Raw genomic sequence first — 16,135 nt, 5'->3', positions numbered from 1 at the left:
AATATGAGGAATGAGCTAAAGAAAATACATTGTCATTTTTAAGAATAGTAACCAATGTTATAGAATATGGTGTATGGACAAGATACGTTAAAGTATCTTTCAGGTGTTCAGGTTTCATGTGGTGTGATTACCCAGGTGTTGACAAAACTAACCTTTGGATGTTTTTACCTTTGAGTATAACTTCACCACCTGTATGCACAAATATTCTGAAAAGAAGAACAAAACAGTCACAAGTATAAGAAGTGCTTCTTTTCCTGGGGTTAATATTATTCTTATAAAAAATAATGCTATGGTCTCACAAAAACTATATTACCTCTTGCTGAAAGATATCATGCACGGGACCTTGTATGAAAGAATTATGGTAAAGCTTAATATTTTGCATTTGTTGGAGAAAGGTAATTTGTTTAAGGCAAATTATATGTCCAAGTAGGAACATTTTACCCATTTCAAGGAGGAATAAATCAGTAGGAGACTTACTCAAGGTTAGATGGGTCAGATGGCCTTTAGGTGTGTGTGTGGGTGGAGCTTTCTGCCTAACCCAAGCCCTGTGGATAGACTAATTAAGGTACTACTCTTTTTCCTCCTTATGAGTATGGACCGTAGATTGGTGCTGTGGTTATGACCATGTAAAGTTTAACTCTTCCTTACATTTTTCACCCTCTAAAATTTCCTTGAAACAAAACTGAATTCTCGTGCTGGCTAGAAACAGTTTGAATTGTATTTTGCTATTGATTCCAGTTTTGTGTGATGCAAATCTTAGTAAATATTAACTTGTGAAATGCTGTGGCTGTGCCTTTTTGGAACAGCCATGGGTTTACTGTGCATTAAGTTAATGTGTACAGGCACACATCTCTTGCGTACTATATTTGTCAGTCCTCCAGTACACCCCCAGTGTCCTGCCAAGACTAACCAGTCTGTTTGCTTCTGTAGCTCCAGGGCCATGATAGCTGGATAACCCCTCTGCTTTGAATGCAAAGGGACAAGTAGTCTGTCTGTTTGCATCTGCCTGACTCCAGTAGTAAGCTCAAAGGTGACATTAGAGCTCCTTTCTATCTTGCCTCCTTTCCATCCAGAGGTCTCAGTTTGCCTTGGTCACTGAGCAGGAAAGACAACAGGAAGAGGAGGGGAGGGGAAGCAGTTGTAACAAGTGCTGTTCTTTTTCTTAACTGTATTGCTAAAGGAATATGAAGTTGAGACAATTGTAGTGTTGTGCAACAGTGGTTCTTAAAAAGAGAAACAAAACTCATTTATAAAGCCCTAGAGACATTGTGAACAATTGATAAGAACACAGCTGGGGAGAGGCAATCCTATGAAGAGTACTTTGACCATGAGTCATTTAGTGTTTAACTCTTTTCTAATGTCTTTATGTGTAGAATTATTATCGCATGGTATTTAAGCTACATTTTGGCTGTGCACTGGATGCTGTCATATGGAGCTGATTTGAGTTACTAACCTGTTTAAAATTCTAAAACTTCTGCCTCTACTGAAAATACTGTGTACATGTGCATAGATTAGCTTGGAATTTGTCTTGTGTACAAATTTTAATATCACTCAATTGTTCAGGTATAATCCTTTTATTTCCCCCTTTACATCCTCATTCATTATCTTCCAGTGTGTTATAAATGAGGTCTCAACTCAATCTGAATTTTGTAATATTTATAAAACAAATATTTCTAAAAGGTATAAAAGGCAAGTAAACAGCGCTGGGTGTGCGGGGAGTCTAGGCTCCACCAACATGCACACACGAACACCAAACATTCTAAATATACAGAACATTGCTTTACGTACTAAACTCGAGTATGCCTATACATATGTAAAATCAGAAAAGGTAACAAACAATCCTTTAAGTTCCATGACTTAACGGTCTCCATTTTCCATTCCCTGTGAACAATATGTCTCGTTTTAAGTTGTCAAGCAACTCGGTCTTCAGGCCTTATGTATCCCGTTCTTCCCAGATTGAAGAAAAGCACATCCATGTCCTTTTCAAGGCCAATAGGCCTGGGTCAAAAGGCACGTTCAGGTCAACAGGGGGCGGAACAGCAAAGGCCTGCGATGGCTGTAGCAGCAGAGGGGCCCATGGCGTAGCAGTCGGGTCAGTAAAGGAGCCCGCAGCTCCCTCACTGTCTGGCAAACCACACGTTTCTGACTGTGGTCCCACACGGCTCTTTAAGGCCTCAGAGACTGCTCGCCAGGTGCCGAGCAATCCCACTGCAACCTTGTCGTTTTTAGTTGCAGAGTCCCACACCTTGACCTCAGTTTGGTCCCATATTTCAGGCTCATAAACTGTCCAATTGTTAATAAGGAGAATAAGCTGTAAGGTTACCAGGACAGTCTTTGCTCCTAAGGATGTATGATTCCCCATAACGCGCAGCTGCTTACCAGCGAGAGGCAGTTGTGTGCACGGCTCCGCTTCTCTCAGCTCGAGCTTCTCTCCAGCTCCAGTGCGCCTTTTTCCAGCGACTTTCTGTACCAGCTTCTCTGAGCGGTTTGCTGAGTCTGGCCGAACTTATCTTCATGAGGCAATCAAAGTGCCTGTTCCCGTCCTCGTCTCCGTTCTGCTAGCCTGTTCCTCTTCCCTTCTTTTTCTTGCTTCTTTATTGATGACATAACTTCATCATGTTGCCTTTTTTTTTTTTATCTTGAGGGTAGGCTCCCCTCTTATACCCTTCTCTCCACAGCAGTTCTTTTCAAAACAACTTTTCATTGGTCAAACAACTTTGAATGTAATAACAACAGCAAACACCCAGAAACATCCATGCCTTAATGGCTGGAGAACAAGAGAACCATCTGGAGAACAAGAAACCCGGAGACTGCATGGAGTCTCCTGAATCACCCTTCTTTGTTCCCTCTAAACTCTTTTATATTCCTGATGGCCTCGTCATTAAGAGTCTAATATTATCTCAACCACGGGGCTTTCCAACCCCCATGGCCACATTCCCAAATCTCCCCCTTCTTTATTAATATCAACCATTTTCTCAACACGAATTACTACTCCATATATAACAAGAGCAAACTCCTCCTTTTTCCCATGTGTTTTTCCCATTTGTTCTGACAAGTTTCTTATTTTGGCCTGGTGGAGACATTTTTGAGGTGCAGAACAGTGTTTCCCAAAGACTGGCTTGTAACAGTTTGAAAAATGTGCCAACTAGATAAAGAAAGGAAGAGATGGTGATAGGTGGAATTGGATCCGAAACCTGAGGTTACTCCAGACTGGCTCCTACTCTGTATTTCACAGTGTGTTAGGATCCACAGAATAATAAGGGAAGTGACACAGCCGCCTGCAACCCTGAGTTCTGAAAAGTGCTGACTGTGTGGCAATGATGGATTTGTGTTGGGGTAAGCGCCAGCTGGCCACGAGGATGTGGCTGTAGATTACTTTCTAACAAACAGCAGTTCGTATGGCTCAGCTGGGAATGAACAGGAAGTGCCATGCAGAAGAACTGCCACTCCAAAATATGAGTCAGATGAAATTACTGAGTGACGCAGATGCATATATATCAATGCCTCCACATTTGGCATGCCTGCACAGGCGAAGTGTTCTAATAACAGCCTCCCTCATATACCTTGGATCCACAGGAAAAGAGCAAGCATTACGATGAGTAACATATAGAAGACATAGGTGACTGGTATTTTTAGTTTAGTCAGTTTTTCTGGACGCTTGATAGATCGGTGTAGGCTGGCTTTAGTCATGTTTCTTATTCTTTTCATATTTCATGTTCTTTGTAACTGCTTCTTCCACACCTGATCAGTGACTGACATCTTCCTCCCCTTGCCTTCTTGCCCTTGATTGGTAAACTCAACTGTATTTTTTTCTTTTGCCTTGTGTGAATCGTGAATTCAATGGCCAAGAAATGTCTGTCTTGTCTGTGAATGAGCCCTCACAGAGAAATGATTGTTTCATGACCTTTCCTTACTGAGATGAGTATATAATAGAAGACTCTTCCTGTCTATTTCTGAACAATAAGAGCAACATTTATTTGGACAAATCTGGGTCCTGCTCTCATTACATAACTGCACAAGCAAATCACTGATTTCAATAATGCTTCAAACTGACAAAGTTCTACCCACACGGACTTAATTGCAAGATGAGGTCACAAATAGCAGTTTGATGTCCTCTGTCCAATCAAGGAGCATATGTTCAGTGTCTTATACTGTTGGTTTGGTCTCTTTCCTTTTTTTCCCCCCTTAAACCATTGTTTAATTGCCACCAGTGAACAAACCAGTATTTATTCTTCTAATTGTTGGCCTGTTTCTGTATAAAATGATTTGACTCACATCCAGAAACATATAGACTCCTTTCATTGCCATGGCAACGGAAAGACATGCCAATGTTAGCAATGTCTGCTGGAAAGAAAAAAAAAAAAAAAAGCAGTTAAAGCAAAACACAGTTAAGTGACATATTTCATATATAAATCCAATTTTATGTAATGATCCCTAGTTATCCATTATTGTGGAGAAGTGGTTAAGAACAAACCCTAGGTAGATATCATAGTGTAATGCTGACTGTTAAGTCTTGTCCTTGGCACTGCATTCCAAAAAAAGATAATGCAAAAATAGTGTCAGGGAAATTGGTCATAATTCTAGTATAATGTCTGGACTTGAGGAGAATAAAGAGTTAAATGTGGTTGCTAAAAATAAGGGATCATTAGTAACAGTTTTAGAAAAAGACTGGATAGTGCAGACAGAAGTGCAGATGGTTTTTTCATTGTCATACCTTTCTCATTATTGCCCAAGATTAAAAGTGCATTTGATGGGAGTACCAAGTGATGCATTTAAAACTGGTAAATAATGTAATAATAGGGAATCATTGATGGAAAAATGGGTCTTGTGGAGCTGAACACTAGAAATTTGCCTTAGTCCAAGCAAAGCTTGGAAGAAGGAAAGCCAGGGGACTGGGACTTGAGAGACATACAGTCATTGGGAGGGATTGCTTCCCTTTTAACAGAGGTGCTAGCACAGAGCTAACAGAGGTACTATGTACGGTCTCCTGTCCCTTGAAACTTCATGATCTTAGGGGCTTTCTTAGGGTCTCCTTCTATACTTTGAAGCCAGGATTGAGACTGTCTTGGAAATGAAATTGAGCATGAATATCCTTTAATCAGGGGAATTATCTGCTTAACTCTAGAAATCCATAGGATTTGAAGATTTCAAATAATGTTGCCCACTGAGGGACTGTGATTCAAGTTTTCTTGGTCTCAGTCTCCAGTTCTCCCATGAAGGAACCTTACCAGCTTCTTTGTTATTTTTTCCCTGTTAATATGTAGCTAGCTGCAGATGTCTGGTAGGCTGTCTTTCCTCTGATGTGTCCTCAGGGCGCCCAAAAGAGTTTTGGGAACTGCTTAGATTTCCAAAGGATGGAATTGCTACATTTTCTTTCCATTTAATCATAGCTTGACTCTCAGGTGAGGTGACTGATTTCTAGTGACATCCACAGACAATGTCAGGGAAATGTAGAGCTTGTTCCCCTTTTTATATCCTTCAACATTAGACATTTTAAGACATACTAAACTTCTTTAATGGGTTCATTATGTACAGAAAGAGGGGAGTATTTTTACTGTATTTTTACACAACAGGGGAGAATATATAGACAAGGTTTCACAGATGTTTTTAGCAGAGGGTTATCATGGATCATTGTCACATGGTATTCTGAGTTTGAACCAGCCTAGAAGGTCTGAAATGTGAAAACTTCACAGGCGTATTGTGTCTATTGAAGGTATTTCTTAGCTCTCCATTTATGTATTTGAGTACTGGTTTAGCATTCAGCTAACCTTGAGAAGCACCTGGTTTGGTAGGGGAAAAACTATGCCGTTAAAAAGTCAAAATGTGCTAGTGACATGAAGTAGAATGTCAAGTCCTGAATTTGAAATAAGAAAACAATGAGTAGAAATATAATACAACCTTTAAAGCAGTGCAACACACTTTCTGTCAAGATTATTTTAACAGTTGCTACCTAATAAACTAGCTAAATATTGAGAATTCCGAAATAGGAATTGCAGTGATCCTTTGGGACATTGGCAGTGCTCTATGGGATGAAACCTTTATGAAGGCTGAGTATGCTAAACTGGGTATCCTTCTCTCTTGTTGCTTCTCTTACTCCCCACCCCCTGTAGTTGGCAGCATGCTATTTCAACAGAAATGATTACAAGTTACATGGCAAAGGGTTTACAGAGCATTATAGGGAATTAGGTACTTTGATTACAAGAGTCTGTATTATAGTCATCATTTAAACTTAAATATATACGTTCTGAAATGGTAGGAAGGTTGTTAATTTAGAACACTCTACTACTAATTTGTTTCCTTGATTCTTGTCATGTTTCTAGCACCTGAGGTCCCAGCCTGGAGACTGACTGCATCATGTCTCTGTTGTGTTGTCTTAGATTCTGGTACCCGTGAGCCTCTGTGGAAAAGGATGGATACGTCTGCATGTAGTCAAACTGCAAGCCTAGACTATCCATATTGCAAGATGGTTGGTGGGCTCCGTTAGGACTTGACAAACAAAACAAGAAAACCTTGTGGCTATATGAACTTAATATTGAAATATACATAACTGAAAAATATAAAACATTTGCAAACCGAATAAATTCCTTGAGAGTTGTACAGCTCTTGGTTACTGGTGGAGCCTGCAAGCCATAAAAAACGTGCAGTTAATGATAAGGTTTGTGTTCATGCAGTGGTTAACATAAGTATGTGGGTGTGGGGCATGTTAGCATGTTGAGTGCTGCTTAGTGTCTGTTTTTTTCTCCTCCTGTTGTGCGGAATGGCAGATCTGCTTAGAAGTGGTTAAAGGACGTTTCTGAATTGAGTGTATTCTGAGGTATCTGATCAACTTTTTATTTCTTACACAGCATTCTGTAGCTAGCATGTTTTAAATGTTTAAAGAGTGCTTTAAAATATGTTCATAGTTTATCCTTCTCCTGGTGACGTTTGTTTGCAAATGTGGTCTTGTTGACAAAGAAACTGCTGATTCATAGCAGAGTTTGACTGTGGTTTTAGGCAAAAGATTAGCCAGTGCATTTAGGGGTATGAAAGTAGAGAAACTTCATACTTCCTGGATAAAAATGCATTTTCTTTACTATTGCTCTGTGGGACAACATTACATGGGTAAACTAGTAATAGACTTTTTTTTGGGCTGGGTTTTTAGCTTGGGTGGGACACAGACTATTTTCAAAGCAGAACATTTGGGTTTTCTGCTACAAAGAGTTCTGAATCTGTAAGTAGCCTTTTAGGGGGACGGAGAGCCTTGAATATCTAGGATCTACCTCCAAGGCTGCCAGTGTCATTTATCTAAATTTTGTTGGGATTTGTGTCACGGAGTGCAACAGCCTCTCCAAGGAGCTGAGCTCTACCCTTAGTAAATCCCCTCACTGCTTTAGACCTCAGAATGAACAAGAAAGGTTGTGTCCTTGGGCCTGAGAGGGGAGCTTATACCAAGCGCTGCAGAGCAGATGGTCTGCTGGGGGAGGACGTAATGATGGGAACACTGGTCCCTGAGCACCATGTGTCTAAGGAAGATGGCTGGGGAAGAAAAGGCAAGACTAAACATACAAGAACATTTCCTCTAATCACCTGTGGCCTTCAGTGGCCTGTGGGTCAAGGCATTTTTGAACCAGAGTGGTTCAAAAACCAGAGTGGATGCCTTTCTGTTTGGTAATGTGACGGACTTGTTTTCTTGCTTATTTTTCCTCCACTCCATAGCACAAACTTTTACTACGTAAGTGTTCTGTAGGACAGTGCTCTACAGCTTAATGGTGTGTGTGAAGAAACAATCGCTCTTGCGTGTTTGGAAGTTGACATGTCTGAGGAACAGTCCCACTCGTTAGCCTCCGGTTCCTTTAGTGGAGGAGACAGTACAGGATTGTTCCCTGTTCACCTCGTTCATGTCACCCGTCTTTTTGTCAGGTTCTTGCTGTGGGCTGATGTAGCCAGACTTATGTGATTTCTCCTTGAACAGAAAGCTTGTCCGTTGCTTTTCTTGTCGGGTTTTCTGCTTTTTTAATTAAAAGTCATTAACAGTACTTCATGACATCATGCCACTGATGGACCATAACCAATTTCCAAGGGTATATATAAAATTTCTCAATCTTTCTTGCCAGTCTGGCCTTACCAATCTGACTTGGTGCGTTAACTCTGCCTCAGCAATCTACTTTTTACAGTTTCAGACCCAAAATTTCAACCGCAGCGCCCCTCTCACTTCCATTACCCTGTTCACCTTAAGCTGAAGCTTTCTTTTTGGATGCTCCTGCTCCTCCCCGGCTGTGCCCCGTTTTGCCTTTCCTGCCCCCTGACACACACCAGCCCTTTCTCTTCTCCCCGAATCCCTGTGCTGGACTCGCCGCCTCCGTTCCTGTCCGCGCCCCGTTCCCCCAGCGTGCTCCCAGCCCGGGGCGAGTAAGGCAGAGGCAGCTCTCAGCGTCCCCTCACCCCGAGCACCCGCCGCCCCTCCGGCACCAGCAGCCGGGGCCGAGACCGCTCCGCGCACAGGCGCTGGGGACGGCGAGGGGGGCCCCGTCCCCGTCCCCGTCCCCTTGCTTCCCGCCGGGGCTCCCCGGGCCGCCCCCAGGCCCCTTCGCCTCAGCCCCTCCCCGCCGCGGGCTCCTCGCGCTCTGCCGGCGGCGGCTCCTGGCCCTGCGCGCGGAGGGCGGGGAAGCCGGCGGCCTCTCGCGAGACGTGCGCCGCGTCCCCGCGAGATCTGGCGGCCCCCCTCCCCCTCCCGTTCCCCGCCCGCGTCATGTTTTCTCTTTGACAAGCCGCCGCCGCCGCCGCCGCTGCCGCAGAGAGGACGCGGCTCCGGGCGGGGACTCGCTCCCGGCCCGTGTCCGTGTCCCGGCCCCGCGGAAGGCCCCGGCCGAGGTGTGCCGCCCCCCGCGCTGCCTGGTGAGCCTTCGGCTTGGGGGGCGGCTGGCGGGCGCGCTCCTCGGCGGGGCCAGGGGCGGGAGGCCTGAGGGAGCGCGGCGGGGGGGGGGGGGGGGGGGGCGCTTCTCCTCAGCGCCGCTCCGGCCCCCAACGGCCGCCTCGCGGGGTGCGCCCGGTGGCAGCGGGAGGCCTTAGCTCCGGTCGGGGCCGGGGCAGCGCGCAGGCGGAGATGGAGGGAAGGGGGAGGCAGGCGGGGCCGGCCCGGGGTCGGTGCCCCCCTGCCGACGGCGAGAGAGCGGCGGGCGTCCGGCACCTCTGCATCCTTTGTGGGAAATGGAGCGGAGCGCTCTTCGTGCTCCTTCGAGCTCGCGTAAGCCGTGCAGAATCCGTGTGCTGCTTCAGCGGGGAGCCTCGGAGCGCCCACTGTTTCCCCTTGAGCCCCGCGAATGCGGTTGTAGCGTGGCTGCGCGTTACGTGCATCGCTGGCTGCGTGTCCTAGGTGTATCTGGTTGGCCTTGCAAAATGCTGCCTGAAATTTGTCATGTGGGCCTCTGTCAACTGCGTGACCTTAGGTGTTCTGTGCATCTCCTGACCTGTCACCTGAACTGCATTGTCTCCACATGGCTTATTTGCTGGCTCCCATTTGCCATACTGAAAAATTATGCGGAGGCTTTTACTTAGAGATGACTTATTTTGAATTATGAAGTGATGTTCTAGTAGACTGATTTTTTTAAACCGCATATGTTTATTTTCTTGTAGTAGGTAGAGTATTTTCTATACCATCAGCTTTTCATGTTCATTAGGGGCAGAACCCTATTGTTACAGTCTCTCCCTTTAACAAGCTGCATAGGAGAGGCTTATGTGGACTTGATAAAAGCATCTTCACATTCTGTAGTTTCAGACCTGTTCTTCATGTTATATATTTAAGCTGATTGTTGCTTCATGGACTGTTTAATTTTCTTTAGCAGGGACCATATGATGTATGCACATATGTACATATCATGTTGTGATCTTGATCAAATTTGTAGTCTAGCTAAGTATTCTGTTAACTTACAACAAAACCTGAAGCTGTACATTTACACATCCTGCATTTAATGCTACTCCTTTGACGTACCATATAAACTAGGTCATGTTTAAGGTCCCTTCCAGTCCAAACCATTCTATGATTCTATGATCGTCTCCATTGCTTAGGAATGGGGGATTACAGAGACTAGGATATCAGGGTTGAGTCTCAGATAATCATGTGAAAAATCTAATAGGTGTTTAATCTGGAAAGGTAGATTGTATACTTGGTCAGCCTGCTACTGCTTTCCAGTATCCTAAGAGGAATCTGTTGGTTTTGTATGAAAGATTCAAAGCTGCACAACACTGAAGTGTCATAGGACACAAGAAGGGCATGGCCAGTCTCTGTCCTTGCACTTAGAAGGAATTTGTTAGGTGGCTTTACACACGGTGATTGTCTCTCCCTTAGAATGAAATATCTCGAGGCTCCTTCTCTCCAAGCATAAGCAGACCTGTATACATTTGAGACTTTCCTCTTACATTCTTGTTTAAATGTATTATGTATATTTTGTTCATTGCCTTAATGTTAAAGATAATCACGTATCTTTGTTTGGGAGTCAAAGGGGAAGGGGAATGAAATTTTGCTCTGCAGTTTCTGTAAAGGAAGTACTGAAAGGTTTATCTGGTTGTTTTTGAAGAATAATAGGGTTATGAAGTATTTGACTTACTTTTGGTGGGAATCACACATTTTTAAATTCTTTTTGTCCTTGAACTGAACAGTAGTTTACTAGTGAAAGCTTTTCCTTCTTCTATTTCAGAAATTAAATAAATGGATATTGGTTAATTAGGAAAGGCTTTTAAGCAGCCTGACTAAAAATCTCAATTGTTTTGTGTCTTTCATGATTTCAGGTATACAATTTTGTTCTTTTTTGAAGGAAACAGTGCAGTGGTGCCTTGGCACGGTTTAAAGTAGTCGTGATAGTGGGAGTGTTTTTACAGATGGGGAAAACCCATGTGTGAAATTAGTCGTGATATTTTGGTAGTAAAATTAAAAAATATACATTTGAATACTTCTTTAGGGCTTGTTTTCAGTATTCCTGTCTTTCCTTCAGTTTGACTAATGTAATTCTTGTAATTGTCATGGGGTAGGAGAGCGCTCTTATCCCCGTTCTACTTACAAGGGAAGGAGCCAGGTTATATGGATTTTGAGAAGACTTTCGTGGAGCAGACATTTGAGTTCCGTTTGTAGGTTGTTATGAAGTCATTATCGGTTCAATAAAATTGACTTCATTTAGATACCATTTAGATACCGTAGAGATACTTATCTTGAAAGTTTTTTTTTTCTTTTAAATCTTGCACTAGTATATTTTAGCTAAATATAGTGTGCATATGTCTATTATGTGTTTAACTTCCTGTTTTCAAAGTAATGTTAGTGAATGATAAGTACTCTGTTGCTTATGTTTCTTTCTCATGATTAGTTCTCAGAAGTACTCAAACCCCAAAGTTGCTGGCAGTTTTTTTTCCTTTCCTTCTCCATAGTGGTGACATTCATGTGGAAAATTCAAATCCGTTAGGTGTTTTCTCCCTTGAAACATCTGAGTTTGCCCTTAGAACATGGAGCTCTACTTTTCGAGGGCTGCTAAAGTAGCTGGTAGTGTGCTGCAGATGCTTACTATGCAGTGTAGTACCTTCCCAGTAACCTGTGCAACTTCTGAAGATGAAAAAAAAAGTTTAGCCTGGAACCCAGTGGCTACGGAATTTGTCAGTCAACAGCAAGTGTAATTGTGGCCTGGGAACTGGCCAGGTATATTCCATGGCCATGACTGCCTGTTGTGATTGACCTGATGTCATCAAGTAAGTTGGGAGTGCGTTTAGGTGGCTCAAGCAGTCGTGTTCTTTCTGGGAGCTGGAATTAATTTACTGTTTAAAGAACAGCCAACAGTTCTGAGTCTTCATGAAGAGTGATATTATCATTATTATTATTGTTGCCAGCACTGCATAATACAGAAATGTCATCCTCGAACATCAAACACTTCCTTATAAATGCACAAATTTGTACAACAAAAGTTTGGTTTTGAGTTACTTATGCTAGGAATACTGAGTCAAGAAATGAAAATATTAATGCAAAGTGAAAAATTTGCTCATTTTGCATATAAGTTCCAGTCTAGCTTTGAGTACGTTTTTTACTCTTTTAAATATGGTATTTGTGTGTAATGAAGTAAAAATGGTCTCCATTCTATTATAAAATAGAATAACCTCTCTCTGTATTCCAGAGATAGAAGTGACTGAAAAACATGGTAAGAGGACCATCAAATCGTTGAGGTTTTAAGTCACTTCTGGAGGTCATACTGTTTGCCTCTCTGCTTCAAGTCATAGCCATATGCTGTGAGAGAATTGTTAGTGCAAACAGTGTTCCTCCTTTCAGGGTTTTTAAAAGAAATAAAATATACATTATTTTATCTGTTCTTTGTTTTTGTTTTAGAGGTTACGAGAAGCAAACTTTGCCATAAGATTATTCTTCATTAAAGAGTTTTAAACAGTAGCTGGAACTGACCAGCTAAAAGCATAGGATTACCTGAGTTCCGAAAGTAGGAATGATACCGAAGGAATAAACAGTCTTAAAACAACTGAAAATCGTGAAGGAAGAAAGACCACAGTTGGAGTATCATTAGAATTTCAGCATGGCTTAGCTGGCAAATATTATGAAGCTAGTTAGAATTTAGTGTTTAGAAACAAAAGGTGATATCTGGTTGCAGAAATAATCTGAATTAGAATATCAGTAACTTGGTTTCTGTCTGCTGAGCAGAAGGCTAATACAAGAAAGGAAGAAAGATGATGGATGTTGCGACCAGTAGAGAGACATCCACCAAATCATTTAATATTAGTATGTATTCCGTTGTCACATTTTTTTTTTCTTTAATGAATGAAAACCGATTTGCTGATAACAGCTTTTCTTTCTGGCTTTTCCTAGTTTGATTCCTTGTACTTTTTGTCTTGCTGCTCCAGATTTGTAGAAGACCATGTCTTTTTCTTTTTCATTGTTTTACTGTCTATCTCATGTTATCTTACATCCCTCCTTTTTTTTTTTTCTTTCTACTTTTAAGGTTTCTTTTTGTCTATTTAGTTAAAATTCTTTATTCCTACGTAGTAATTTCTCTTCAGTGTTAGCATTTTATAGTTTATCGTTTTTCTCCTTTTTGTTCCCATGACTGTAGTTTCCCATTCACCTCACATCTGGCATGATGATGAGCATAGATTGTTTTGTCCAAAAGGAACATTTCAGGAGCATTGTCTTCTACAGTGGTCTACAGTACTTGCTGGTGTGACTAAAATACAAGGGCCTGTAGTATTAGTATTGGTTTGAACAATCATATTTCACCCTGGCTATGAGCAGTATTGAAGAACTTGTAGGTTTTGTGTTTGAAGGTTTTACATTGTTGGCCTACAAGAAAAGATAGATGAACTCTGTCCTTGTGGTAATTGCTGAGGAATCTGCAAGTGTCTGTGTCTACAGTGCACTTGATGGTATATAAGGAAGTCATGGTCTTCATGTTAGAACTGTATAATGTCATCGATGCACACTGTAGGCAGTTCAAATGATTTGAGAGAATCTGGATGTGGGGGTCCACCAAGTTAAGTAGAGCTACAAAATAGTCATTTATATTAAATTCTTATACATGTATCTCGCAATACCTCTGCAGTAGTTGTAGTTACCTCCTGCTAAGCTGAAGTCTTCAGAAATTTCTGTAGCTTTCTTCAGAAACCACTGTAGTGAAGCCAGCCTGTTTCATTTCTGTCCTCTGAGTCAATGAGTTGGGAATTCTTTGTCTAGTAGCTGTATTGTTCTATGCTTTCAGAAAACATTGCATTTGTTGAGATTTTCTTGTCTAGATTTTTACTTTCAGAGACGTAGAAACTAGGTACTTCAAGGAAAGTTCAGTACCTGTAAGAATGTATAGGGGTTCTGTTGAGTTAGTTAATTTTGTGCTGTTTTTCACATGAAAGCAAAATGTGCCTGGGAAAGATTCCTGCTTGAAATCGTGCATTTAATTTATTCTTGAAGGCAGGATTTTAATTAATTTTATATATTCCTGGTTTCTGAATAAGTCTTTTAAGAAAAAAGTGTTGTTTGGAGCCCTGGTATCTGCTGCTAAGGAATGTAATATATGTATGTGTGTGTGTATATATATATGTAAATATATATATATATAACGTGAAGTAATATATTTATTTGTTTGTGTATATAAATGAATAAAACCATATAAATGCAAAAATAATGTGTAATGCATGCAAATATATACCTTACCTATGTTATAAAAATATGCCTTTATTAATAAAGAAATGAAAATCAAACTTTTATTTGTACATTAAAACTGTAAAACTTCAGTTAAGAATTGCAAAAGTTGCAGCATCATAACAGTTGGTAACATGAAGCATGGCTCTTACTGGGACTTTGTGGGCCTCTTAAGTAAGAAGCATGAAAAAGAGGAATGGAAAAAGTTGAGGTGATATGGCATTCTGTGAAATGTTAGGAACTGCTAGGACTGGAACTTGGCAAAACGAGTAAACAGCCCTTCGGCTGTATAAATTCAAGATACATCAGTAGCTTGAATTCAAGACACATCAGTAGCTTGCATTCCATGTTCAGTTCTGGAGATGTCATGCAGATGGACATAGAGACATGCATCTGAATGTCATTGTGTCAGTGCAAATGATCATACAGCAATAGAGGGAGCAGGAGAAGGATGGATGAAACTGATGATCAGAGGTATGCATTGCCTCTGTGCAAAGAGAGAGTCTTTGGTTTCAGCTGACAGTGCAGGGACGAAATAAAAATAATCACATTCTTTTGTGCATCATAGCCTTGTTAGGAATTGCACAGAACATTGAGATAATAATTTAGTAGATTTAGGTAAAGACTTAGGTTTAGTGGCAAGAATGTTACATTCATTTGAATGAATATAAAATAGTGTAAGGGTTAATAATAGTAAGGGTTCTAAGTGCTCATGCTACAAAATTAGTATGTTGCAAGTTTGAAGAGATTCCACTTCTGTAACTGAAGTATATTGTCATCACACTGAGGCAGTAAATAAAAGCCTATTGCATCAGTTTTTCAGTTATATTTAAAATAAATTAACTGTTCTAGACCTGTGATCAGCTATGTATATGGGACTTCTGCTTTCTTCAGAACTTAGCTAAATTAACATTGGAGAAAAAGGAAGTTTTAAACAGTCCAAACGTGTTACCATTGAACAATCACTATTAACTTTCAGAAAATGAACTGGATTATTTTCTTAATGGGCTAGGAGAATTACCTGATTAATCTGACTGTGAATTTCTTTTTGAGTTTTGTGTATGGCACAAAAACCTTGATTTTTCTATCCTATCCACAGAAGTTATTTCTCACTGTTGAAAAAACAGGTTAAATTTCTGTTACCAAGATTAAGAGCTGTAGTGCACCCTGAATGCCATCTGTTTAAACGCTAAATTTTCTAATCCTTGTCAGAAACCACCCAGGTGACATCATGCTTAAAGTACCTCTAGCATAGTTTACTCTAGCACTACTCATGCTGAAAATAGTAAATGAAACTGCTGTAAACTTGAGAAAGATTATGTCAGTGAACACACACTGAGGAACTGTATTCTCCAGAAAAACACAAATTTGCATATTTGTTAAAGCCTTGCTTTTCTTGGACTCAATTTAGAAAATATATTTACCAATCCATTGGAGAATGATAGTATCATTACAGCGAGGCAGTAAACAGAATCCAGGCATGTGAGTGTCACAGCGAGTTCCTGGTGTGCTCTTTAGTTGTGGTGGTTGCTGCCTTTTATTTGACGGTGCCGAATTCTAGCTTCTAGTGTTGCATGCCTTTTTAGGTACGTACCTTTAAAATAGAGTTAAATGCCATCAGCATCTTACAGAGTTCGCTGAAATTGTTAGTTGCAGAAAGGAGAGTGAGCACTTGTGAAACTGTGAGAACTTCTGATTTTTAGGAGGTCTAAGGGTTGAAATCTTGTATCTACAGGCAGTTTTTCAAGAGGTCTGCAGAAAATAAGAGCTTTCAACTATTTTTGTAGCAGTTCTAAGAGTCTGAGCACTTAGCTTCTGCCAGAGTAGTTGTTTTTGTCTGTGCTCGATTCCCCCTGTAGTCAGACCACGTTTAAAAAAAAAAAAAAAAAAAAAAAAAAGGTAACATTTGGCTTTGTTAAATTCTGACCATATTAATCTCTTTAGTGCATGTCCTAGATTCGTTGGTTTAAGAAAATGTATTTTCTT

At 41.1% G+C, this 16,135-nt stretch overlaps 1 protein-coding gene across 10 annotated transcripts in view; it reads left to right on the top strand.

Annotated features, from left to right (window-relative positions):
- The first annotated feature begins 6,798 nt into the window (after window positions 1-6,798).
- HERC1 (HECT and RLD domain containing E3 ubiquitin protein ligase family member 1) overlaps window positions 6,799-16,135 on the top strand; it is a 105,288-nt gene continuing 95,951 nt past the window's right edge. For 9 of the 10 annotated variants that reach the window (XM_032195055.1, XM_032195053.1, XM_032195047.1 and 6 more), the window contains exon 1: window positions 8,749-8,874. The gene's annotated coding sequence lies outside the window, so the exon portion shown is untranslated. Of the gene's footprint in view, window positions 6,815-8,748; window positions 8,875-16,135 lie in introns of those variants that run through there. The other variant, XM_032195046.1, reaches the window with a different exon arrangement.

This window comes from Aythya fuligula, chromosome 11 (assembly GCF_009819795.1).
Source record: "Aythya fuligula isolate bAytFul2 chromosome 11, bAytFul2.pri, whole genome shotgun sequence".
Lineage (NCBI taxonomy): Eukaryota > Metazoa > Chordata > Aves > Anseriformes > Anatidae > Aythya > Aythya fuligula.
Note: the sequence above shows the minus strand (reverse complement) of the source record. Positions and strands in the feature narration are given on the sequence as shown.